The sequence below is a fragment of the Crocodylus porosus genome, unplaced genomic scaffold, assembly GCF_001723895.1.
Source record: "Crocodylus porosus isolate Cpor-Errol unplaced genomic scaffold, CroPor_comp1, whole genome shotgun sequence".
NCBI lineage: Eukaryota > Metazoa > Chordata > Crocodylia > Crocodylidae > Crocodylus > Crocodylus porosus.
Genome location: NW_017728948.1, coordinates 69204269 through 69232075, shown reverse-complemented (window position 1 = coordinate 69232075; position 27807 = coordinate 69204269). Strand labels below are relative to the sequence as shown.

The following is a 27807-nucleotide window of genomic DNA, read 5'->3' as shown; positions in this document are numbered from 1 at the left end:
GTTCCAGTCCTATTTTTGATGTCTTTATCAATGGAGGTATCTCACCTTCAGTATCTATAAAGAGCAAACTCGTGCTGAGTATTTCCTCATCATTCTCTGTGGTGAAGGCCAATGAAGAGACATCATGCAAAGTCTCTGTAATCTCTATCTTCTTTGATTACCCCTTGATATCTTGGAGAAGCCACTGATTTCTGTAGGGTTCCTATTTCTGACATACTTGCATATTTTCCTGATAATTCTCTTTATACTTTTGGCTATTTAGCTCTTCACATTACCTCATAGACCTAAATCTCTCTCTCATCTTGCCTGCCAATACATTTTACTTTATTCTGTATGCATCAAAGTATCACTTTAGCTGCATGCTCAGTTTCTGAAGATGTTTTTTGGGCTCAGTAAGTCTCTATATTGTTTATCAACTTTTCTCTTCTTTAATTTTAGGCTATTCTACACCCTCTGACTCTGGGTAGAAATACACATCACCATTGTAATGCAGCATAGCCAATCCACTTCTTTCGGCAAAAGACGTTGCACTGTGTCCCACACTCACTGGGCAGGGAAATGTGGCTTTTTCCTGCTCAAGCAGACCTTCTCCTGCATAAGATAGGGGGGCTCCTGTTTAGAGAGGCACCATGAGATTCCTTGGGTTGCCTTTCTGTAAGGGGAAAAGTGGGCAGGTGCTTCGGGGGCACGATGGGCTCTAGAGCACCTGTCTGGAGAGTGCAAGCAGCTCAAGCTACCTGTACTGTATCATCACAGAGCTAATAGATGTCTGCCCTGACACACAGGCAGATTCTGTTACTACTTTCTCTTGTGCCATTGATTTTCCTTAGATGCAGCGCAAGGATAGACATTCTTTGAGGCCACCGAGAGCCTCAGTGCTGGTGATGCCCTCTTTAGACAGGTGATCTCCATGGTGAAGGAGCTTGAGGATCAAATGGGGAAGTTCCAGGGGATCAATGTTCCTGGCTGGGGCAAGCCGCTTTCTTCAGAGGTGCAGGCACTGGTGAAGCAGCTGAAGGAGGGCATCAAGAAACAGCTGGATCTGTTGTGGTCTAGTAAGGTCCACGTGCTGGTAGGTATATGCAACCCAAGGGTGAAGGGGATCATCTGCAGCAACAAAACCCTCAATCAGTGGACAAAGGTGCTGGTGAACAGAGTCAGGGAGGCAGAAGGGCAGAGGCAGGGGGATGTGGAAGAGGGGGATCCACTTTCCCATGCTAGCACTCTAAGCACCAGCCAATCTCCTCCACCACAGCTGCTGCCAATGTGGGTCAAGGGCATGGCTTCAATGTTGGGGTCCAAAGGCACCAGACCCCACCATCCAGCAGGTAGTGTAGAGGCCTTGGTGGCTGCCTATTTTGCCGAGCACTGCGACTCCTTGGCCTACTGGGCAAGCTGCAGCCAGGTGTGGCAGGATCTGACCACAGTTGCCCAGGAACACCTGTCCTGTCCACCGACCAATTGTTTCAAGTGAGAGGGTGTTCAGCATTGCTGGGGATGTTGTAACACCCCACCGCACCACCTTGGACAACAGCTGGACGGGGTGAAGATGCAATCTGTGAGGTACGGGCTGCCATGTAGGGAAGGTACGGAGCTGCAGAATGGACATAGGGGCCTAAATGGGCAGCCTCCTGTCCATTTTCACTGACTGGCTTTATTGTTGGCAGCCCAGCCTCTGGCTTCTTTACTATTCATTTCATCCAAGGAGAGCACACACACCAACTGCAGATACTTCCTCAGCCTGATGAAGGGTTTTTAAACCCGAAAGCTTGCTAAGATATATTTCTCCAACTACTTGAGTTAGTCTAATAAAAGATATCAGATTGATCCAAAGAACCTTGTCTGCCTATGTGCTTAGACCAACATGTCTAAAACCTACACTCCTTAACACAAGTGATATGAGTTTTGCTTTCAACAGTTTGAGGGGCAATTTCACAGAAAACCCTGCACCTATCTCCTTGAAACTTGGCAGGCTTCATGCCCTCAGAAGGGGCTACCATCCCTGCTGTTTTCATTTTCATCAGCAAAAAATGACAAAGCTATAGGTATTTTACTGATTCCCCATTATAGTCTATGGCCGAATCTCTGAATCAGGGCCGAATCTCCAAGTACGATTAGGCTGAATCAAATTGGGACAGTGACTCGAATCACCAAATCAATCACTGTCCCTCCAAATCAGCTGAATCTGAATTGAATACTTGCTGTTTTGCACAGGCCTATTCTGTATACATCTAGGTGTTTTCTTGAACTAAGGGTGTAGTCCACTGTAGAGAATGCCTTGATACACAAAAATCCCTCTCAAGATTACTTGACACATTTTTCTAATAGAGCAGGAGTGAAAACATATCATTTTCTATACTATATCAAATTTTCATGGTAACACTTTTATTTCAAGTAGTAGGATATATATGCCTAGGGAAGAATAGTGTCTTGCAAGTGACTTCATATGAGCAGAAGTCATGGGGGTCCTAACCAAGCACAGTCATCTGCTCACATGAACTCACTTTCAGGACTGGGAAGAAGGAAAAAAGCATGAGAATTTGGGTGTTGGATTAGATTGTGAATTTAATAATAACAGTTTTCAAGTTCAAGTTTAGTAACTGTTACAATTGCCCTTGAAGTCATGTCTAGGGACTTACTCAATTCACCATTTTATAGATTTCACGAAAACCATGAAATCAGGCATTGCCCACAAAGTCTGCAAATTTGGCATTGTCAACTAAATCCGCTAACTGAAAAGAAAACTTACTAAAAATAAAATGCTGGCTCCCCAGCCTCACAGACAGCCAGAAGGGCGTGGGGAGGAAGCAAGCCACCAGCATGAAGGGGTGCGGACAAGATGGTGGCCACCCCCCCAGCCCTCGCCACTGACTGGCTGAACAATTTGCCTGTCATGCAGCCCCACGCCGCCCTCCAAATCAGTGGCAAAGAGTGGAGCCACATGTCAAACAGCCCTATTGGCCAATCAGTGAAAAGGGGAAAGGCTGCATGATGGACACCCTCTCAACAAATCAGTGGCAAGGGGTGGGGCCACATGATGGACAACCCTCTCAGCCAATCAGCAACAAGGGATGGGGCCACCACAGCCCCATAGCCAATCAGAGGGATGGGGGTAAGCCCAGTGTGATAAGCCTACAAAAATGGTAGCGAGCACTGTGATCAGGTCACAAAATCAGCTACCTACCTCCTCGATTTTGTTTAGTCCTTAGTCATGTCCCAAACCCTTCCCAAACGTAATGGCCCACCAGGCTACTGTGGTTAAGGCACACTTGCTTCTGTAACATCAGCACACAAGGAACCAATGCAGCTAGTGTCACATCCAGCCATCTTTAGCTGCCCAGCCTGAATGACCAGGTACTCATTTCCAGCCAAGTTAACTATAGGTAGGCTTTTTTGGTATGTGTTCTGAGCAGGGTTTGAATTACCACATCAAGAGACATAGCAAGAAGCCTTAAACCATTCTGCCACCTGACCCTGCCCTTGAAGTATGTAAATATTATTACAACTTACTAAGGGCAAAGACCTGCAAAGCTATTTAGCATTTGTATCTCAGCTTATTTCAATACCTGCCATTCAGTGACACTATAACCATGTACATTTGTTTGCAGGATTGAGTTTTTAGACTCGTCGGGCCAAGGAGTTAATAGGCAGGGGGAGGAAGAATACAATAAGTGACCTTCAGAATGTGAAACTCGATGCAGATTACTTAACTGACTTGCTTTAATGAATTTATGTTTAAATCTTATGTGGATTTGATTTCAAATCTTATAATATGACAACACTGAGAAGATACATATTTTTATTTATTTTTAAATGTCTTAGTGTTTCTAATGAAACCAGAGGGATTAAATTCTGGTCAATTTATTTATGAAAAGAATCCTTTGAGTTTAATGAGGCATGAGCAAATTAACCCAGCTTTTTAGAAACAGAAACTATTTTCAAAATCAATTTTTTTTTTTTATTGTTAATGTTGTTTGCCTAGTATTTGCACTGTACTCATTGCAACCAGCCAGTGAAAATAGACTAGCCTTTTTCATTTGTTGATAATACATGTCACACAAATTAATTTGTATTAATTAAGCGCACTGCAGCAGGAGGCAATAGCCTCAAATCTTTCTGGATCGTATTCAGATATGCAATATTTTATACCTGCTTTCCAACCTGTCACATTATTGTTTCACTTCCTCAAAATTTTTCTTTTTTTAAAATAATGAATTCAGATAAAGAAAAAGAGGACATCCTTGTGTTAATGTTAATTTTTGATGGTATACTCAGCCCAGACCAGCCAGCCACTCCTGTGCAACTAATTCTTTGAGAATTTTAAATATTTATGGTATAGTAGTTCTTAAGGTTCTCTAATTAAATCAAGATCTTATTGTAGTGCTCTAAAAACACACCAAAACCTATAGCTTCAAGGTTAAAGAGTTTACCATCTAACTTTTTTTTGAGGTAAGAACTCCTTAAATCATTATGACAGCACAAAATATGGAAGAAAAATATATGATATATTCATAAGTGCAAACTGAATTTGTAGGATACAGGTACATTAAGGACTTAGTCCAGTGGCCATTAAAGTAAATTAATGATTACTGGCTGAATCTACATGAGACTGACTATGCAATAGTTCTTTACTACTGCACAGTAGCATTGCATGGCACGAAGTGTGATGCGACACTACTGCCCAGTAGTAACAAGCTACTGCACAGTTAGTACTACCTAAACGCTGTTCAATGACACTACTGAGCAGTAATTCTGGTATAAACAACTACTAAATGTCTGCATAGTAACAACTGTGCAGTCAGCATCTTGTGTAGATGCAGCTACTGTCGACTTCAGGGGGAGTAGAGTCAGGTCCTATGTCTGAAAACAATTGTTTAGAAAAAGCATCACTTCTTTAGAAGCTCCACTTTTTAAAACTAGTTCTGTTCTGAAACACAGCTGCTTCTTTTTAAATGCATAAGGAAAGGAAATTTTTTGTCTTACTGTTAAAAAAAACCTGTTAAGAGCTCCACCTTTTAACTTTTACCCACACAAGCAATCCCACGGAAATGTGGGATGCACTTCTTAGGAAGTAAGGGCTTCTTAGGTAGATAAGCACTTGAAAGATAGGATCACAGATTATAGATATTGTACTTCATAGAATGATTCAGGCTCATGGTAGGGAGATGTTTAAGTCTTGCACCATTCATAATTCTGGGAGTCCTGTTGACAAATGGTTATCAGGTGACCCCCATTTTAAGCACCATATCATCTATCTATAATCAAAGCTCAACATGATACTTAAAACTATGATGTCAGCTGAAGGAATATTTATGTTAATGCTCTTCATTCTGAATACCAGTGAAGGAGAAGAATTAAAAAGCTGCCATTTAAATCATAAATTCATTCAACATCTCAATTAAAAAATATAGTGTTTTGAAATCTAGACACTAGACTGAGCTGATGAAGGGGAAGAAGAACTAGCTAGAAATCATCTGCACACCAGTACAGCAGAAGGTATATCTCTGAGGCTTACTAATACAAACTGTGTAAAGATATCTCCATCTAAAACGCTATGGTGCATCTGAGACAGTTAAAACAAATATAAAAGAAAACAATTACTTTACACATGAAAAAATATTGAGTTTCACTAATGTTTCTTAAGCACCCGATAGCTGCAAAAAGAGTCCATAGATTAATGTACGCTTTCCCTCAAGATGATGGTTGGTCCCTTAGGAAATCAGTTGAGATAAATGAAATAAAGGCACATATAACTGACCACACACAAGATCTATATGCATTCAAGAACTGTTGGTCAAGCTGTTTGGTCTACCAGACTCTTATACCCATGATGTACCACAGAGCCATGTCCTTTACATACGGGGAGATAATGGAACACATGCTGACTAATGGGTTACACAAACAATGTTATATTAAGCAAATATTATATTATAAGAAAACTATTATATTAAGAAACTATTATATGTTATATTAAGAAAGTGTTTCAAGGACTGGCCTAGAATGGGACTTGGTGGCTGGATGGTTCAGAGAACTGAAGAAACTTTTACTTTGAGATTACTGCTTTAATTATTTGTCTCTTTTTACCTTTATGGGCCTCATCACTGTAGTACATGAAGGTGAAATTAATCTTAAGTGTAACTTCATTTGTGTATCTTAGTGAAAGGAGGTGAATGGGAGAAAAACAAAATGGAACTATTTTGAGTTACTTTTCATGTAGTTGTATTAAGGGTTGAGTTTGCCTCTGAGGGCCCAAGCCCAATAGTGCCCTAAACAGCTTGATATCTGACGGCTTCAATCTTTGAAGTGTGGTTGATTCCATTAATTCCTCTCTTATTGGTCAAGGGTCCACAGCATCCTTTCTGGCAATGTTTATGGAGTGGCTAAGTCTATGCCAGGAATAAGTGAACTTCTATAAAGGTGGAAGCTCTAGGGTAGGACTGAGGCACATTGCTGGGGCAGTACAAGGAAGCTGTTGGAGGCTCTTGAGGCTAAAACTATCTATTCTCCATATATCTAGATCATATCCATCTTTAAAGCTGTTGATCTGATGCTTTTCATGAGCAAAATATGAGAGAGAGAGAGAGAGCGAGAGCAAGTATATAAGAGAGCAAGAAATGAAAAAGTGGTTTCAGACACAACTGGAGAGGTTTGTGAAGTGTTGTTCATGTTAAAGCAACCCTGTAATTCTAACTGCTGCTAAGGAAAGAGAAAAAAATGATAAAGGATACTTCCTTGATGGAAGGAGAAGGGGGGCAGAGGATATACCACTGCAACCTTCAGCTAAAAGGAAGTCAAGCCTGAGGCATAAAAGCGGGGCACTTATTGAACGTGTCTGAGGGCATCAAATACACTCTAAACATTAAGTAGTTGACAGCTGTCTGCTCAGAGGTACAGGACAGCACTCAAAATAGTTACTTTCTGTCCTTCTCCTATTCACCCCCCTTCACTAATATACAGAATCAAAGGATCTCTCTAAGACAGCCTTCATCTGCCTCAGGGCTGAGGAATGCAAGATCAGCCACTCACGATCACCACCCGGCTCCCTGTGGGCCCACTAATGGTCTGAGGGCGCAGGAATAATGTGATTTGTCAGGAAGGGGACAAATGCTGCAATAACAATGTCCACCTAAACTCGGGCAACAGCTCAGTTTAATTGTCCCTGCAAGACACCCTCACTAGAGTTAAGCTTGGAAAAGTGTAGTTGAGAAAGACATTATTTGCCTGTCCTTTATTGAAAATTTCAGGAAAACCAAATGTTGGTGTCCCTAGAGGCATAAGCAAAGAGACCAAGTGACAGGGAAGATAAATGTCTCCTACTGCCAGTGACATATCTAACTTAAAAATACAGAGAATATTATCATAACTTTCTGCTTTAAATGTCTTTATTAAAGAAACAAGATTTATGTTTCTGGGTTGGGAGGGCAAGAAGAACTTTGATCTGTACAAATATGTGTGTGTGCATATGCGTGTGTATCTCCTTTCAACCAGCCTATTGGGTCCGATACCAAGAAGGCAGGAAGATTAAAGATAAATAAACTATCTATCTTGGGGTAGCAAGAACATCGCTGTTGCTTGCAATTCATTTGACTTTCATTCTTTTTAGAACTTCTAAGGCAGTGGTTCTCAACCTTTTTTATAACAGACCCAATTTGTAAACGTCAATGGCCAGTCCCAACCCACTGCCCCTCACTGCCAACCCACTGCCTCCCAGGCCCCAGCCCCTCAGTGTGTGGGGCAAGGGAGGCCCAAAGCAGCTCCTTGCAGACTAGAACTGCCTGCAAGAAAAAAGCCACAATTTCCCACTTTTTTCTCCATTTTTCAAGTTTGTTCACAACTCTTTCATATATTCTTGAGATCCACGGGTTGAGAAACACTGCTCTAAACAAATATAGGACATGATTGAATCCTTCATGATGAAAAATGTATCCTGAAGGAGTAACTCCAGTTGCGTTTTATATTTTTATCATAAATAAATGCAGTGTGAAGCATATGTAAAGTATGTGCAATTCTGAAGAGCTGCATCAGAATATCTGACAGGTCGAAGATGATTAACAGATATGTCTCATTCCCCTTTTACACCATTTTGCACCATTATAATGACCTTGTTTTCAGAGTTCTTCATTTACAACTATCTCAGAGGATATACAGTTCTAGGACAGTTATAGAAAGAACCACTTTTTCTCTCTGAGCAGCTTGATATATGAGTGCTTTTTAAATAAAAGTAAAGAAGTATGTATGGCAGTCTCTGTCCTATATTCCAACATGTTTTCCCACCCATATTTAACACATACTTAGTATGTGGCAAACAGTAGGCCAGCTTGGAGGAGATGGTGCTAAAGAACATAGTGGGCTAGGTTGTAACTTTAAAATGTTTTGAGTGAGGGCAGCAAGAAACTGAACTGCCCAAGAAACAGACTAGAGAAAGAATGGTGAGTCAGAAATCATTATTCCTCATCCAATCCCTCCTTGTTTTGCAATGTTAATAAACTAACAGTCCACTTTGAGGAGCAGCTTGCTTCTTCCTCTGTAGGTATCCACTGAAGAAGGTGTGAAGAGTTAGATCTATTTTCAGTATTGAGTACTATTTTTCAGTAGTGAGGAGTGTACAGTGGGTATTTTGCACTTTTCCTATTGCCAGTATCACAAGCAGAGCAGAGAATAATCGGGCTGGGAGAGGTTGGATAGATGCACTAGGTTTGGATGATGAGGTTCTGCCTTTACAACAATGTAGGGCAGTTGAACTCTGCAAGATGACAACAGATTGCTTTAAAAAAGATGGCACTGAATAAACAGTAAGAACACAGAAAACATTCTCCATATCTGAATGTCACAAAGCCCTTAGAATTTTACATTCGCTAAATGTTCATAAAGGCTTGGGACAAACATTCACAAAGCCTGAGCCTGAATTGATTCAATCATTGCAGGTTAGTCTAAGCTGGCTAGGCTGTATCACTTCGTAACTATAAAGACATCCCAGAAATGCAGGCACATACCTTCAGTATCTCAGGCTAGAAGCTGGAGGGCACCAGAGCAGTTCTCTCTCCCCTTCTATAGTGCTGAGCTGAGGTGGGGGTGTGGCCAGGCCCCAGCAGGGCACTCTGATTAGGGAGGAGTGTCCTGTCCCTTGATAACAGAACATTTATCAACTCTGTTATCAGCGTTTATCACCCCATCAGAAAACAACAGTCTCTCTCATTAGTTCAAACTCTTCTTAAACAACTTGTTTCAAAGAAGGAACAGAGGGGCATTTGATTAGCTGCAAAAAGCCCTAAGCAGACACAGTCTGGTTTCCCACAGCAGGGATTGTAGCCAACATGTGTTATGCTAGCTAATGCTGAGGGGTGCCTGTGTAAGGCAGAGGGGAGGGGGAAATCCCTGCTTAGCAGGGAGTGGGGAGGGGAGGGGAAGGAGCAGGGGGAAACCAGGTCGATGCTTGCAGTTTCTGCTGAGATGCAGCCAGGAAGCAGATGGGAGGGGCCAGCTCTGCTGTGGAGCAGAGAGTCCTGCCCAGCCCAGAGAGCATACCAGGATGCTTGGGGAATCTGGTTAACTTAAACCAGAAAGGGGTCTGTGACAGACATTGCATAAACTGATTGGACCCAAATCAGTTAAGTCTGATACTACATTCAGCCAGGCTTATCTCAGACTGGTTTCAGCCATTTCAAACTCTTGCATGTGCACTGAAGACCTGTTCTGTTACAGGTTTAAACCAGTTTCTGATTACTTAAACTGGTTTATGTGTAATGTCTGTCCCTAGTCAAACAGATACCCCAGTTCCCACCTAGGATTAGACTCTGTCTAGTCAAAACTCTCCTCATTGGCTTTTAAGATTCAATGACCATAGATAAATTATGGCAGTGATTGCCACAGAGTCTCCTATGCAGAGCAACAGAAGTGTGCTACAATTGCCTGTTGGGAATAAATACTCTCTTCCCTGTCTGGCATCCTGCATCTTCTCCAGCTACTTCAGCAGTCCCTGTGACTGCTCCCCTGGGGACTGCTCCCACTGCTGCTGCCTTCCTCTGCCTTTCCTCACCCCTAGGCAGCCCCTGTGCCACCCCGCTTGACACTCCCAGCAGCACACTCTGCTGCATGTGGGCAGATATACAGACGGAACTGCACTCTGAAGCCTGGCTTGTCCCCTCCACAGCCTTCTGGGTTGGCAAGAGAGGCTGCAGTGGTATTCACTGGTGTATAAGACCCTGAAGGAGCAGCCTTATCAGCACAGGCTGCCCTTACCCCCTTGGGTACAGGCCAGGAGTTGGGAGGGGACAAACAGTGGAAAGATGAGGGCGCAGCAGGGTGAGATACTGCCCCTGCTGCCCTCAAATGGCAGCAGCTACATTATTCTCAACTTTTTTTTGCCGCAAGATCCTTCTCCATGTCTTTTCAGAATGTAGGTCTATCTCAGTGATTTTCAATTGGGGTGTTGTGAAATTCAGACAAGCATGCTGTCAATTTTAATCCAGAAAAAATGTGCCCAGTTATCAAAAGTTTCAAAAACTGTACTATGTACTGCTTCCAAAGGGCCAATTCATCATAGCTCAGACAAAGAAACTCAGCAGATTCGATCCATTGAGTTTTTTAGAAATACTTTTAATGGCTTCACGTTATATGAGATAAATGGCATACCAAAACAGAAAGCAAAACTCTGAGCTTTGCCTCCTTAAATTTAAATTATAATCTGGGCCTGCTCTCCAAAATCTAAATCCCAAATTCAATTTCCTAACATTTGTGTTAGTTTGAAACTTGGTTTTAATTAGATTGGTTTTAGTTAGATTTCCATACCGTAAGAGCAAGTCAGTGTTACAGTCTGTCGCAGGGCGCTAGGGTGCCTGCTACTGATAACAGTAGTATGGGCTCAGGTGCCACTTACCAGGGCAGCACAGGTGTGGGTTGCTGAGACAACCAGTCTGATCAGCTGACCAGAAGGGGGCAGGGCCTGGCCTCTATAAACAGCGAGGCTGAGGCTAGAGTCAGTTCCCGTCTGGTAGTGAGGAAGTGGGAGCTCTGCTGGAGTAAGCAGAGCAGGGAAGCCGGATGGCCTGAGCAGTTGCAGTGTGATGATACTGGGTGGAGGAAACCCTAGCAGGGATATGAATGAAGGTTAGTCAGTTTGGCTTGGAATTTGTGTTGTAGCCCAGGGGTGTGAGTTTTCTGTTTTGGTTGTTGTATAAGACCAGAGGACTGGGTGAGGTTGTAGGGGTGGAGGAGGCCTCATGGGAGCTTCTCAGTAGTGGGGGTGTTCCTGGTGCTGGACAGGGTGCTGTTTTGGGGTGTCCTGACCCCAGCCCCAGTGTGGGCAGTATTGGGAGGAGCCCAGTGTGGGTGCAGGCAAGAAGCCCCAGTGGGGCATAAGACCCAAGAAGGCGGGTCTGGGGGCCAGGTAAGGCCAAGGCCACCTGAGCCCCAATTGTGGGAGGCCCCAGTGCGAGTGACGGTATAAAGGCAAGGCCCCGGTGTGGGCGGCGAGGGCCATGGGAGACAGGCCCCGGTGTGGGCGGCGAGGGCCATGGGAGACAGGCCCCGGTGTGGGCGGCGAGGGCCGCGAGGCAAGACAGGCGGGCGCAGAGACGAGTCCGGGGACGTGAGGGCACGGGCAACTGTGGGACTCGCGTGCAGCCCCAAAGGTCGGAGTGTACTGGGCAATTAGATTAGCCAAGATACCTCAGGCAGCCTCCCTTTAACAATATTTTACCAGCAAGACATGGCAGATGAGATAAAGAAGGTGCATCTAAGACTGATTTGGCACGGTAGTGGGGCACTAGGGGAGTTCACGGCACCCCTAGGGCGCACTGCCACACTGTCCCAAGTGTATCTCCAGAGAAGACACCATAGAGGCTCTGCTAATGAACTGAAATAATACTTCTCTTCATATATCCCATTCCTTGCTAACGCTGCATACTTCTTGGGAGTTGCTTGTGTGCTCCAGACCTTCTAATGGAGTTGGAGTTGCTATCACCATAGTGTCTGGGAAAATATTATGCTACCAGCGTACTCTGATTTGTACCAACAAGGGCTGAGAGTGAACCTGACCCATGGAGGTGCAGAAATTGATTATGTTCAATATATAATAACTGCACAGAATTTGGACTTCATCTTCTATTGTTGAAGTTGCCTTTTATTACTCGCATTTGAATTGTATGGTTATTGCAATCTTATGCCGATAAATTTCATCTCTTCAATGTAGTAATAGTTAGGACACATTATCTCTGTAGACACAATTATCTTCACACAGCATGTACTCCTCTATTTATATGTCAATCTGTGTCTGATGTGAACTTGCTTTCTCTTTACAGTTTCTTCCAGAACTTATCAGGTTGTTATTACCAACACTCTTCCTCAGCTAAGATTTGGTGCTGTTCACAGACAGATCAAACCATAGATAAAGAGAGAGAGAGATTAAATTTGATTTCCTTTTCTAAGGAGTAAAGTCTGTGTGAATAACATAATGTACTAAAGACATTTAGTGACCAAAAGAATTATACAGATTGTATAGCAGCATGAAGATAAAATTAATTGCATCTCCTTGCATGATATCTGTTATGAAAGCTGTTAAAATAGTTTTGTATATTTAGGAAGAGCTGAGAAAGTGTCACTTTTATGATGCTGCTTTTTCTTTTTTGAAATCAGTGTCCTTTTATTTCCATTTTTATGCACCCTCTAAGTGTTTCCTGCTGTATTCACAGTTCACCATGATGAGTTTCATATTTGATGGAAAATAAGCAATCAGAACCCTGAAGATCCCAATTATTTGGTTCCCTCAAAGCTTTTTGTTTGGAACATCAATGAGGAGGATGGAAACCTCATGCAGAAAAAAAGTGAGTGGATGTCTTTTTCCATGAACTGCTGCTTTGGGGTTTTGAACACAGCAGCTTCCACAACTAAGAAAAAGAAACAAAACAAATGCAAAAGGCTTTTCAAAGTGAGCTCCAGCTCCATAGCAAATCTGCATAATAGTTAGGATAGTTGTATTACAGTTCTAAAACAGCCAGGTACATTTGAAGGAAGGATATATTTTGGTTTTAAAAAAACAGACATCCCTTTTTTTCCAGTCACTGGGTTATTTGTGCTCTTTTTTTTTTTTCCAGATCCAAAATAGTATCCATGAAACCTTCTCAATATCACCCTCTTCTTCCAAATCATGGTGGCCTTCACATATGGCAACAGTATAAACTACTTCTGTTATACCGTAAGAACATTCAACTTTCACCAGATATGTTTTTGAATACACACACACCCTCTTATATAATTTTTAACATGAAAAGTATGCTTCATTAATTCTTGGTCACATTAGCCCCTGTGTGCTATATAAGGCCAATGGATCACTGAATACCCTCACAGGGCTTAAGTGGGGAAACAGCAGAAGTGGAATTTATGTGTTGCATAGGCTTTATGCCAACATGAAACATCATTTTTTCAGATTTACTGTCCAGAGAGTTAGAAGCAAAGATGGGTCCTCATTATGAAGTTTGGGCCCAGAATTGGATCAGAATCTGAAACTTCCCCACGATTCATGGCTTTTTCCCCCTACATTTTGTGTTTCTCTTTCACCTGTTATATAGAGGGAGACCAAGAAGGAAAATTCAAATCCCAATCTTCTCCTGGATACACATTTTCCAAAATGTAAGGCCAAATTCAGATTTGGGGTTCTACTGCAGGTCCATCACTGGTTACAATGTTTTTCCCATGAAATGCTGAATTTGTTCACGCTTATTGCCAATTGTACAGTAGGGATTAGCAAAATGTATCAGTTCAGGCTGGTGATGTTTAAAAATGAGTCAGACAAAAACTAAAGAGATAAAACATGGGTTCAGACTCCACTTTACTGAAGGGGTAAGATCATGTAGTATCAATGGAAGGATGACAGAAAGACTTCCTCTCTTCTGTGAGAAAATTCTAACAGTTTAGATAAAAATAAGATTCTGCACACGCACAATTTTATTCCAGATTTTCATCCCAAATTCTGTCCTTCGACCTACCTGCCACCAAAATATATCTATTTTTAGTTTCATAGGCTTCTAAATCCTGTAGACCCAGAAGCCAAATGATCAAGACCTGATAATAGAGCTATTTTTACAGTATTTCCCACCCACCCACCTGGAGTCAAAAGAATAGACTATTTCATGTTAGAATGTGTCATCTGTAATTCGCAAAACAACTTTTCAGAAATGAAATGCCTATATATGCAGATTAATTTTGTATAAGAAACTAGACTTTTTTGGGAGGTGGGGAGGTGAATGGGAAGGGTTGGCTTTTCAGAAGTGAGCCTGTAACCTATTTGAGATTCAGCCATAATGTTCCTCAGATGTCATGATGAACAGCATGTTATGAAAATTTAGATGGCAAGACATACTGTGTTGCTTAAGGTTTGTTAGCTCACCTGATTACAATATCCCATCAAAACCTTAAATATTTGAGTTTTACCTTCTACCCTTCTGAAACAGAAATTCAACCACTGGAAAATGGATATAAACCTGCCATTGCTATTTGGTGTGGGTCTTATTTCAGCAAAATAATTAGGTTAGAGGGGAAAAGAAGTGTTATGAAGAAGAAACACATTAGAAAGCGAACAACCAAGGTCTGAAATAAACCTTCGGACAGTGGCATGATGCATGGGACAGAGTATATTTATAGCCTACCGAGGCCTGCCTTTTACTACAATAACATGAACATCATTTACTAAACAAACACCAGCTGCCCATATATCTCTGGCACCTGACCATTTAGGCAGTTCAAAAAAGCTTCATCAAACACAGAAATCTATTAAGGAGTGAAAGTAAAGCTTTCAGTGCTAAGAAAAAGAGGAAAAAATAATATGACTTGTTCCTCCCAAAGTTATGGGAAATAATTTTTAGACAAATATTTATTTTCTTTGTGAGCACATTACACCAATCTGTCATAGCTGGTGGGCAACATGGAATGGAAGACTTATCCTGTTTCACCAAAGAAACAACACTAGAGACAAGTACAGTCATTTCTAGAACAAACACACAGGCATATATCCTTCTGCTCAGGTCATTTCAATCTCCTCTCCCTGTTTCTGAAAGACTTTCCTTTTAAGTTGAAATCTGAGAAAAATGTGCAATTCATTTGAAAAGACAATGCTGCATTCTCATCTGAACACATCCACTGTTTATATGAAGAGATTCACTCTGGAGTTCTAGAGCATGGAAGAGAGTGGTTAATCCATTAGAACAGCTCAAAACTGATGCCCTGGGGGACAACCCGTTGCCTTTGGGGAACTGGAGGTCATTGACACCCTTTCCCCATCAGCAGTTCTGTCCACTTATGGCTGACTTTGGAATTTCTAGAAACTTGTTTATATCAGAGGGCTAACTTATGAACTATTTCATAAGAAGGCAACTAATGATTGGCAGGTAAAAGAACCAGACATGCATGGTCCTTTGCCGCCAGCAGAATTCCTGGTACCTGCCAGGGTTGCAGAACCAAGCACTGTGCTGATAAGACAATCTAGAACCTCACCTTGTAGACTTTTTTACCTTCTGGTGGTTGTAGTGGCTCAAGAACACTACCCGATAAGAAGGAGCTTTAGGATTAGGCACCCACCCATCACCATCAGCCTTTAATCACACACTACAAGTTAGAATTTTGTTTGTTGTTATTTAAAAAATACATAATGTAATTTGCAATGAGATTTCAAAATAACTGCTCTCAGCTGCTTGAAGGTCAGATGGAACAAACTTGAAAGAGAAGATCATTAAAAAAAGAGACATTGGCTTCACCATTCATTTTCTATGTACTTTGTTTCTATTTTCTGATTCTTTTTCATTTGGCTAAATCTTACTCTTCCATAGATCTTCTCTTTCTGTGTAATCACGGAGTGTAGTTACAAGCTTTTCTTAGTTATACTTTGTCCTCAAAATAAAAAAGTGATATTTTTATCATGGAAAGCAACTTATTTTTTACCCCATGATTCAGCCCAAGAAAGAGCAGCGTGTAGAGCTCCTTCAGAAATTTGGCAGAAACCTGTTTGGGACTACCCAAGTCACATGCTGCTCCTGTTTCCTCATACTTAAGCCATCTGTGCCACACCTTTTTTTCTGGTATAGATAACTTCCTCCTCTGCAGCAGCTCTAGTGCACAGGCTACTACGCTGATGGGAATGAGAGACAAACCAGGGCTCTATGGACATCTTTACACATGCTCATGGGGGGAGCTTTAACTAAAGCTCATTTGACGAGCTTTAGTTAAAGTGCCCCTGTTGCCATTTTGAAATGTAGGGTGCTGAATACACATGATGTTAAGGCTGTTGGAGCATGCTCATTAGCACACTTCAGAAGACTTGATTAACTGAATCTGCTCCAATGAATTCTAATTAGAGCATGTTAGAGCAGGCACTGGGCATATGTATAGGGTGTATAGGTGCCCTACATTTTCCCAACTCCTGGAGGAACAGCAGCAACCAGGTGGTGGTCATTCTCCTCTGCTGTACACTGGGGTTTGAGGAGGATCCTGCAAGAAGGTACACAGAAGTACCTGCCAGTGCGTTCTGAATGATAAATTATGATGGATAGGTTAAGCTCCTGTTTAAATATAAATATCCCATAATCAAGTATGGCAAGAAAATTTGTGTACAGCAAGAGACAGACATTTTTAAAATCCCTCTAGTACAGGGCTCTCGCAGGCAGCCTCTGTGTGTGCCACACAGCATATCAGGGAGGGAGCATGGAAAGAGACAGGTAGGGTATAGAGCAGAAAGCAGAGAAACAGAGGGGGCAGGGAAAGGAATTGAAGTAGCACTTGTGCGGCGTGTGGGGTTTACCTTATGGCCACAAACTTTGGCCCCCACTGCTTTAGGATTAAGTCCTTCATTAAGCAATGGTGTGTTACTCCAGCAAAGATAAGGGCTAATTATGTAAGAGAAAGACAGAATGCAAGAAGAGAAGTGTCCAGTGTTGAGATATACGCCTCTCCTGGGAGCAGGAAAAAAAACCACTCTAAGGACACAGACCCACAAACAGATCAACATGTGGCAATTCAAGCTCCTCTGATTAAAAATGCTGTGAGTACATGATACAGCTCCTACAGTTCACTGAGCTTGAAACAACAGTGGCAAATTTACCATGGGATGAAGGAGGGCTCACTTGTAACTTTGTCCTGCCTACAACTTCCTGCCTTTCTATGCTTCTGTGTTACAATTTCATTTGCAAAGCTTGCTCACTGGGCTGCAGCTGCCATAGTGCCATTTGCTCTAGCTTCACTTCTCTGTCCAATGCACCCGTGGCCTGACAGTGTTGCCATTTATAACACTAAAGGGCAGGGAATTAAAATCAATAAAGAGGAGGAAGAGTGGAAAGCTGCACTGAGATTTATTCAGGTGATATGGTTCTCTGCTGTCATGCTCAGCCCCTTTGAAGTCACAGTTTTGAAGAATTAACTTCTTTGTCTTAGAAGAAGGGTACAGGGTAGAGACTATGACAGTGCCAATTATACTGATTGGTGTTGATTGGATGTCTAGGAATGATAAAAAAAAAAAATTGATGTGGTTTTGAGCTCTTGCCTTCATTCAGTCTCTTACCTAAATCTTGGACCAGTGGCCAGCAGAATTTTAGAGCTACAGGCTGGAACCATCTGGCTCAGTCTAAGCGGTTTTCCAGTCTACATGCTGCTGCCATTTCTCCTGCACCTGCCACTCCCTGGCAGTGTGGCATGGGTATGGGAGAAGTCTCCCACTGCCAAAGAGCCTTGGCTCCATGGGTTGCATCCAGTAGCTCCACAGGCTAGATAACAACCCACTGATCTGTTGACAAATCGCTGCCCTTCAGCTAGATGGCCATTTTCCCTTCAGCCCACACATTATTCCTATGCTTCATTTATTTTAGGAGATAAAGACTCCATGTCAGATAGCCTTAGATGATAGCGCTTTGGATTGGTGAAAGAATGTAGACCCCACTGCAGAGGCTTTACTGAACTTGCTTCATTTTAGCTTATTTCCTCCCTAGCTATTCTTTCTTTCAGCACTCAGTTGAGATACTTAGTCAAGCTGAAGCCAAGAGTTTAAGCCATTTGATAAGCTCTCAAACTGAAAGTTTAACATATCTCTGTGTCATCTACTGACTGAGCAGAATGCTTTAGTTTTATGCATCTGGAGGTCCGATAGATTTGCTTTCATGTGGATGCAGCTGTCTGCCACCTATAAACTTCTTAAAAAGAGGACTTTCTTCTGCTGTTTTTTTCCCCCTTGCAATTCCCAAGTAATAATCAAAACTCCCCTCTTTGTGATCACAAATCTTCCTTCACAAAACTCCATGCCAGGGATGTTGCTGAAAATGACAGTAATTTATCTGGTGTCATTTCCTCCTTGGAGTACTGTGTTCTCTCCCGTAGCTCACGTGTCGGAATTAAACCTCTTTTCTACAAGATCTTTAGAGACTTTCTAATAATGCAGTAAAAGGGGAGGGGTCTATAATACACAGATCATTACTTGAGTCTAGAGAGCTCTGAAAAACTACACAGTTTGTCTATCACTTTGCATATGGCATGCTTAATTTAAGGAGTCAAACAGGATTGACCGTTCCATGGTTTGCCAGTAGAAGGTGCTAAAGAACTTTCCCATCAATATCCAGTCTCTACCATCAGATTTCCAAAATATATTTCTGCTAAAGGAGCAGGAGTTCTGTGGCTGCCTTTCATGTACATGGTAATAACAAAAGGGTCTGACCCGAGATTCATTATATGGACAAAATTCCAACTGAAGCCCTGCATCAGCTGCTGTGTCACCTCACCTGACTTACAAATAAAGTGTTTTAACTCTTGCCCAGCTACTTGCCCTGCCCCACCTGGCTTTTCAAAGCTGCCCCACACTGCAAGTGCACATATGCAAGTGAAATAAAGGCGAATCCTTTTTTCTGGTCTCAACCTTTTCATCTTCCACACAAAACTCTGCTGGCCTTTCCCCCAGGCACCACTACTACTAGCACTTTCTTTCTAAAAAAAGTTCACAGACTGGTTCATACTCTTTTGTGACTCACGTCTCTGCCAGCCACTGCCCTTCCCATCTGTTACCTTTCTAGCTGCCCAAATCCATCAAGCATCTTTGTGTCATGAACTTTCCAGCCAAATATATAACTGAATAAATAAATGATGAAAAGGAATGGTGGCACTCAGAAAACTGTCCTTTGCCTAGACTGCTTGCCAAGGCAAGTCTAAGATTTTCCTCTGACATTCAAAACAGGTGAGTACTTTGGGGAAAGAGGATGGGGGAGGAGATTGAGGGTTTATAGGGAGCAAATTTGCTAATGAGTGAAAGGGAAAGTTATTATTTTGTTTTAAACAAGAATACATTCTAAAACCAATAGCTGCTCTGGGATTAACTGACTGATGCCAGAAAAAAATGTGGACCAGAAACTAAAGATTTTGAAAAAGAGATTTTTATCTTAATTCATAATTTGAGAAGTCAGAAGCATGTTTTGTAAGGGGAGAGTGACCAGGGCAAATGGAAAGGAAGCACATAGATTTTTGGTAAGGTTAGTAAAGAAGAATGTAGATTTAAGCAGTTTGAAGCTGGAAGCAAAAGGAACAATCACCAGCCCAGAACAGGACAAATACTATAATATATTATAGAATTATTTTTCATTTTTGCAGATCACAAACATTGAAATTATCATACCTACAGAAGGCAGGACAGGTCTTTTTATATAGAGTTAACATGATAGGAGGGTTGATGAAAATTGGAATTCAGCCTAAGCAATTAGTAGTCTGTCAGTAATTGGGATTAAGTAATCAACTTGAACCACTGAAAGAATGTACTGTTGGGAACACTCTTCCACTGGCAAAGAGATGGATGGGATAATTGTAAGGCTTTCCTGTCTCTAACTGCTATGATTCTACAGTAGAATAATCCATGAACAATTTGATGTCAGTGATTTAACAATGAAATACCAGGATCGATATCTAACTTACTATTCTCTCACCTTTCCTTCAAGTCAGCTCAAAGTCTAATAATGGTCTGAACACATTAAAAGGCTTTTACTTCTCAGCTAAGAAGGTCTGAGGGCAGAATCCACCGTGTGTGTTCTCAGGCGTGATTATGCATTGTTTCATCCTGTCAGCTTGCATATAATATTAATACTCATTGAAAATATTGCCAAAAATGCAGAAACTAGGCACTTTTTGTCCTGGGTTCTATTCTCACCTCTGCTACTGATTCTTGTGACCTTGGACAATTATCAACTGTCTGCCTTCTTAATAATTGGTGCAACAGTGTTCGCTTACATTAGGTAAGGCTTATTAGTTAATTAGGGCAAAATTACAGCTGTCTCTTACAGTGCTATAGTAGGAGGAAAGAAACAGCACAGGACCCAACCATAACACAGACTTATGTTTTCCTGAGAACAGTAGGCTGTCTGGTCAGCTTAGCCTGGCCATCAGCACTCCGTGGTCTTAAGGGACTCTAGCAAAATGCTAGTGCATAGCATCTGGCCGCAGGTGTTGGGGACAGGCATGCTGTTCCTTTCCAAAGCAGGTGTAAGAAATGCTATATAGCATGTTACCCACAGCATGCCCTGAGGCAATCTGCATTTTCATCTGTTCCATGCAGACAGGCTGTTTTAAACACTGTACAAAATGTTGCTGCAATTCCAGGTTGCACCACTATTACCATATCACTTCAGTGAGGAATATAGCAAGAAGTTGGCTAGGTGTTTTGTGATCCTTTCATGAAAGGTACTATATAAATATGCAGTGTTTAAAACATGGTCTTGTGAAGCTGGGTGGAAATCTGTCAAATATAACCCCAAATTAACAGCTACCTCCACTTGTAGCACTGGGTAGATACCTGTTAGGTGAGTTGTAAAGAAAAATATTTCACTACTTGTACAATTATTGTATACCTTCCTTTCCCTGGCTTGCTTCTTTGATATGAGGTACTGTCACTCTGTACAACACTCTGCTACTAGGTTAGAAAGTGGCAATTCATAATGCACTGTGTACCTCCAGATGCTCCTTTTATAGTACTGCTAATGCAGCCCCAGAGGCAGTCATCCTAACACAACATGTTGGATTTGCTGACTGGTCCCAAGACAACAGTCAGCATGAAACAAAAATAAGTTCAAGACCCTGCTTATGACAACAGACCTCTCAACCAGCCTCCCAGCTGAGTGACAAGAAGCCTGTAATCGAAACACTCCTCGTTAAGATAGGCACACATGAAATATTAATTCCCTAGAATGTCCACATTTGCATAGTAATAAAAAGTTCATCCTCTTGGCCTATTCTGGCCCCAATTAATGATTCTATCATCGTACCTGAGATTTGCGGAAGGAAAGGAGAGTAGAGGCTGCGGAAAATTTCCCTCCGGAAATGGCAACACTAATGGGGCTTATCTCTACCATCATTAATTTAATCAAAAACCTTAAGGCAGAGGGTTGCAGCAATCTGTTAAGAAAACATTTTCCAAGATGAGAGCACTTCTAATTTCAGTTAGACTCTAGATTTTCTTGTTTTCTGTTCTTTCTTTCCTCTTTGTAAACTGCCTTTCTTATCCCTCCCCCTGCCCCTATGTCAAAGGCCTAGCAGTTTAAGATTTACTCTGAAGAATGCTGCTTTGTAAATTGTGGATTTTGTAGCAGAGACATATCTGACCTTCTTAACTGATTTACTATTTATGACAGCTCAATTAGTCCACAGTCGGACTAAGCATGCCTAAGATAAAGTCCTAGTATCTCTGTCTCAAAAGATTTCTCAGGAGAAGATACAATCTGACTTTACATTGTACATGTTAATACACCAGTCTCCTAAATTAGTTTCAAAGTGATTAGTTTCAAAGTGAGGCCCACTGATGATTTATTGGGTTCATTTTTTCCCCACTAGTTGAATAAAGAAAAACAAAGATTATCAATAGCTGACTAAAAGGGTCCCGAAAAGCAGGATGCTAGTAAATCAGTTCCCAAAAGGATACTGTAAGGTACACAGTAAAAAATGCAGATGTTTAAATAGCTATTGCTGGAAAGGAATAAAGATCCTCTTTAACAAAAGGTCACACAACTAAATACTATGGGCTCGTTACTATGGGCTCGTTGCATACTCCAGATAAACTACACACATGCTGATAGTATGAAAAACTTATGCAATTTTAACAAGAGGTAATTAGTACTTTAAAAATATTTTTTAACAAGGACACAGACCTTCATCACCATCATAACAGGCAAGATAGATTGTATACAGACTAAAGCAGTTCCCTCTGCTCTTTCTCTGGACCCTTAAATCTTGAGTAACAAAACACTGTTGCGTAGGAAGATGAAAAATTTATTTTCCTGCTTCAGTAACATAACTGTTTAGATATTCTGAAGCTGAGACTAAACAAACAACAACTCATGGACAAATATAGAATTATTGATTGTTCTAGATTCCTTTTGGGATAGACTTGCACCAGGAGAAACATGAAAGATCTCAGCACATTTCTTTAAGTGCTCGGTAGACAGTACCCTCTGTGCCTGGCTGTTCTCAGGAGATAATGCATTTGCATACATGTCAGTGAGGTACTTGTTATAACAAGAGGATTAATAATGGGGTTGCAGGGATTAAAAGCCAAGCTCTAATAACCTTAAAAGTGAACACTTCTCTGTAATTTGTACAAAAACAAAAGCACGGCACAATGGCACAGTGTATGTCTGATATATTTTTTGTTAAAAGTCAGAACTAGAAGAAATGAACCTTCAGAGTTCAGGCTTGATACTATCAGTTTCCATCATTCAATGATCCCTCCCTCTCTGCCTCTTGTTTAGACCTGAGGAAGGACATTTAATGCCAAAAGTTCATCCAAGCTCATCTGTAGTGCTCTCAGCTATAATGTTGGTTCAGCAAAAATGTCACAAAAAACTCCTTCATCTCTTACATTTCCTGGACCATCACAGCTACAACAACCTTACAACAAAACACAATACAAGAACACCAACATTATCAGGGAAAAAAGAAAAGTAGCCTCTAGGTTGGGCTAGCAGAGAGGTAAGGTGGAATCACCCCTGCACCCTTTTGTCTGAAGGGCAAGGACGTCCTCAAGGCCAACTTGAAAAAATTAAACATCAACTCATAGGAGATTATTGCTCTGGATTGGCCCAAATGGAGAAAGTCTTCTGAAAAGATCTCACTACTTTGAAACCTTATGATGACAAAAGGAGATCAAAAAGCAGGAGCAGCAGAAACAGCAAGTAATGGCCTGAATCAAGAAACTGAAGCCACCCACGCTGCATGGAAACACATGCCCACTTCCAACAGAGTCTGTTGATCCCAGATTGGCCTCCTCAGCCATTTTAGGATCCACAGATCAGACAATCATAGAAGACAATTATCCTCAACTGCAAGAGATTGCTGAAGAAGAGAATTCCCAGACAGCAGAAAACTGAGCAATACTTTGTGGTTGTTCCCCTCCTCTCCTGATTGGGTACATCAGCAACCAGGCAAGTATGGCTAAGACTTCAAATCAATGGGAGGTAACTGTGAATGTCTGTCTCTCTTTCTCCCACAAACTCATTTTCTATTTTCTTGTACCTCCTAAAGCACCACATGCAGCATTGCCAGGCCTAGTTTTCAAAAACAGAGTCAACCTCCTCCCTTACTATTATAATGGGATTGACTTAAAACCCAGGAGGTTTTAAGAAGGATCTATTGGGGAGTAGAGGGAAGATGGCATATATGTTTTCTGCCTTGGAATATTTAGGGCTTATATTTTCTTGCCTCTAAAACAGTGAAGGCTAGGAACTACCTTTAAAAAAAATGAGAAGCTGAGGCAATAACCCAGCTCACATTTTCACAAAATCTGGTCACTCTTTTAAACCCATGATTTCCCTTCCTTTTTCCTATCTGGATGGTACAAATGAGCTGTTTTCCCACCTTGTGGTCAGAAACCAAACTAGCAGCTCAGTGGAGGAGACATTTGAGCTGCAGTAGCTGGCTGATGACCAGAGGTTGCTCAGAGACGTCTGCATATCAGCGTTGGAAGTGTAAGGTGGTTAGTGGTGAGTCTAAATACATATGAGTGTACCTGTGGCTGTGAGGTTCATGTGCTTCAAAGGCTACTCCAGAGAAGCTTTGACTGGGATGAAGACAAAAAAAAAAATCAGTGACCAACTTTCAGCTGCCCTTTGTATCAGTTTATATTCCCAGAACTTTTTCTACTATAAAACAAGCTAGGAACTTGCTTCTATATGATGAAAGGTGAGACTTTAGAAGGAAATTCTACTTGTCATTACTGGAAGACATAAACCACCGTTGTACCTTTTTAACACCCAAGTTAGCATTAAAAATAAAAATAAAATCTCTCTTATAGGGAAAACAATAAATATTCCATCTTTGATCTGTGTGTTATTGTCAGTGAGAGTTATACCTACATGGCCAGGGGAAGAATGGAATCCTTAAATATTTTGAAATTTGCTGTGAATTAAAGACAGGGGGAAATCCAAGATAGGTATGAGTAAACCAGAAAAACCAAGGTAGACTTGGTAGTCAAAGATTGCTGAACAACAGAAAAACATTTTGTGAAGAATGGTGAAGTTGTTTCCATTCCTCCGGGTTCAATTTTTTTCCTGATATGTTTCTAGTTTTGACACAGGGACATTTTCCATTGAGAAAAAAAGATTTCACACTAAAAATTTCAACTACTGCTATCACTAGTCCCAGTATTGTTTGAGCATGAGCACCTTGCTTTAAAAAAAAATCATAATTCACAGAAAGTTCTGATCTGAATATAACGACTTTTTTTACCTGTCTTTCTCAGAGCTGAACTCATGTGAACAGTTCAGTTTTGAAGCTATGGGATTTTTATTTTTGTGTGTGCTGTTGGGTTGTCAGAAGCCTGCTTCTTCCCTTGACATTGCTTTAAACACATCAGCAGGCAGAGGGGGGAAGGAGGGAGAGAAGGGAGGGAGGATGGGGAAGGTTGTTCTTACAATCCTAACACTCAGCCAAAGATTCCATTTACCCAAACAAACTTCCATTGTAGCTAGCTTTAAATATAGCCCATATTTAATTCTTCATTAAATACACATACTTTATTTATTATTTAAAAGAAAATATCCTTTAATGGGGAGAAAGAAAGGTCAGCAATTACAGGTCCACAGAGGTTTCTTGATTTTTCCATCAGGCTGTTTAATTTTTTTAATATTTATTTCTGCTTTGATATAATGATTTCAAAGAATCCATGAAGACAAATAAACAAAGAAAGGCCTAAAGAAACAGAAGCCTTTTGCCTCCTACATGCACAAAGGAGCTTCGGGCACTGATGGAACTGAGCAGACCACTTTTCTACAAAGCTTTCTGTGAACTCCTAAGCCCATCTATTCAGACTAAAGGTCAAGTGGGTAAACCCAGCAATTTTATTTTCTGACAAAGCCGCTACAGTTTTCTGTCTCGTGTAAAGCCTGTCCACTAAAAGTCTATTATCCTCCATTCTGTTTCAGCACCACCCTGATCTTTAGCTCTAAACCCCTCCATAACAGTTCTTTTCTTTCATGGGCTGCACTTTCAGCCCCTTGTAATGACTTCTTGTAAGACATCTAAAAGCTTTCTCCTCTTGCTCTGTTTATTTAAGCAGTGTAATATAAGCAGTAGTAGTCAAGGGGCCCAAGCAAGCCTTTCAATGGAGGCAGAAACACGGAAAGTAAATTCACCAGCTAAGTCATCCCCTCCTAGTTCATTAGGTGCCATGTTACTGATAGCATTGCAGTGACATTTCTCAAACTTTTCCTTTGAAGAGTCTCAAAGAACCCTTTTTTTTTCTTCCTGAAGCAGCCTGAGCTTATCTTTCCATCCAGATAACAAATGTTACTGATTCCTTAATGATGGGGTGGGTTGTATTGTTTAATCATTTTGGGTGGACTGTCTGGATTACATCAACCACATGACCAATGAAAAGCCTTTTTCTGTCTATTACCTGTACTAAGTGGCAGACCATTCCCTTTCGAGTTAATCCAGATTGAGAATTCAGATAAAAAAGAAATGAAATCCAGTTGCTCATTGAGATGACAGCTCTTAGGTGCTGATTAATATCAAAGCCACCCACTTGCAAAGTAAAAAGGCTCTTTCCCTTCCAGCCCACTTCTGTCAGGCTCTGTTTAGCTGGTTGTTTGTTCACTGATATGAATCAGAGCAGGGCCAAGCACTCAGCTTTTAGCAGTAGAGTCAACATGTTTCTCAAATAAATTCAGGTGCCCTCCATTTACAGGTTTCTCCTACATGTTTGGTCTGATAGTTTAGTCACAAATCCTTTGGAGGACATACACTATACAGGAGGAACACTGAAAGGTTATTAGAAATTAGAATCACCTGCATGAGCTATAAAATATCATACTGTCATTTCTTTGACCTAAAGATAACTTACACCCAGCTATTCTGACCTGCTCCTTCTGTTTACTTGCTTTGAAAAGAGCTGTTAGGGATGGTAAAAGCAAACACTTGTTTTACTGCCCACTGACGAGATTTCATTAGGGAAATGCAAATGGCACTAAAGCTGCCTGTGGGTCTTCAAGTGGGAGCGGGGAGGGGGGGAGGGAGAGGGTTGTTGCTGGTGTTTTATTTTTGTTGCTACACTGCCATTTCTCAAACGAGCTCTTGTCCCTATGCTAGCATTTCTTATCAGTACTCAATCACCAACACAGTCAGGGATTATTAAGCAACAGTCAGACATTACTTCAGCAGATTGTCCAAGTTTTCTCTTTGGCATGTTTTGTTCTATAATTTTTAATGCTAAGAAAGAAACACGATGAAAATAAGTGTTGCCTGTGCATTGGAACAAGGTGGTGGAGTCGCACTGACTTCTTCCAGGAAGGTCCATTGAGGGGTGTGGGGGCAAGGGAGGGAGAAAGAGTCTAGTTCTCTCACTTTAGGTGTCTTTTTTTAAAAGAAATGGCACACGGAGGTTAAATAAAGATCATGAACAGACATGACAGGTACCAAGGAACTTTCAGCCTTATGTTCTTGCAACTGCTCATAGAGTTGTATGCTACCACAGTGGAGACTGGGGGAAGGTAGATCCTAGCACACCCTCTGTGCGGTGTCACGGCCACAACTCCCTTTCTGATCATGTTGCAGAAGCAGCAGCCAGCGACTCTTAAATCCAGAAGAAGGTAAGAATTCTCTCCTTCCTTCCCCTCCATGCTCAGAGGCATGTCACCCTATCCATCCATTTCCCCTCCCTCACCTGCCACTGCCAATGTCCCCACTGCCCCCAGCCAAGTTGTGTGAGGGCTGGGCTCAGTCCAGGATAGCAACACACTGGTAGTAGAGGGTGAGTTCCCCCTCCGTACCTGTTCCCCATGGGTGTTTCCTGAGCCCAGGAATAGGGGTGGGGATGGGAACCCTCCTCATATCATCCGGGGCTGACCCAGCCCCCCAGAAGGAGCCAGGATGGAGCAGTACAGGACAGTGGGAACCCTGGAAGTGGCAGGCAGGGGAGGGGACATGGGAGTGGAGGAGACGGTGAGAGGAGAGGAGGGGAAGAGTGGCAGGGGAAATTCTTACCTTCTTTGGGACTTAAGTTTAAAAAGTCCCAGACTACTGCCCCTGTGGCATGATCTGCCCACCCCAGCGAGGAGAAGGGAGAGGAAGAAGCTGGGAGCAGCAGGTGTAGCCACCCCTGCCTTGCAGTTGCTGCTCTTGCACCCTCCTTTGTAGAATGCTGGATATGCTTCTGTCTGTACTACTGGCAGTGGTGACAAATCTCAGCCCACTTTGGAGGAGTAGGCTTGGCTATACTAGTGTCTGGTACAGCCTGTGGAGTTCCACTGCACACAGGAAACCTCAGAAAATAACTAAATATAAATTTAGTCAGGTGTCTGACTTTCCATAGGT

The 27807-nt window shown here is 41.8% G+C and overlaps 1 protein-coding gene across 1 annotated transcript in view; it reads right to left on the bottom strand.

Annotated features, from left to right (window-relative positions):
- UNC5C (unc-5 netrin receptor C) overlaps positions 1–27807 on the bottom strand; it is a 415055-nt gene that overhangs the window by 237397 nt on the left and 149851 nt on the right. The window lies entirely within an intron of this gene.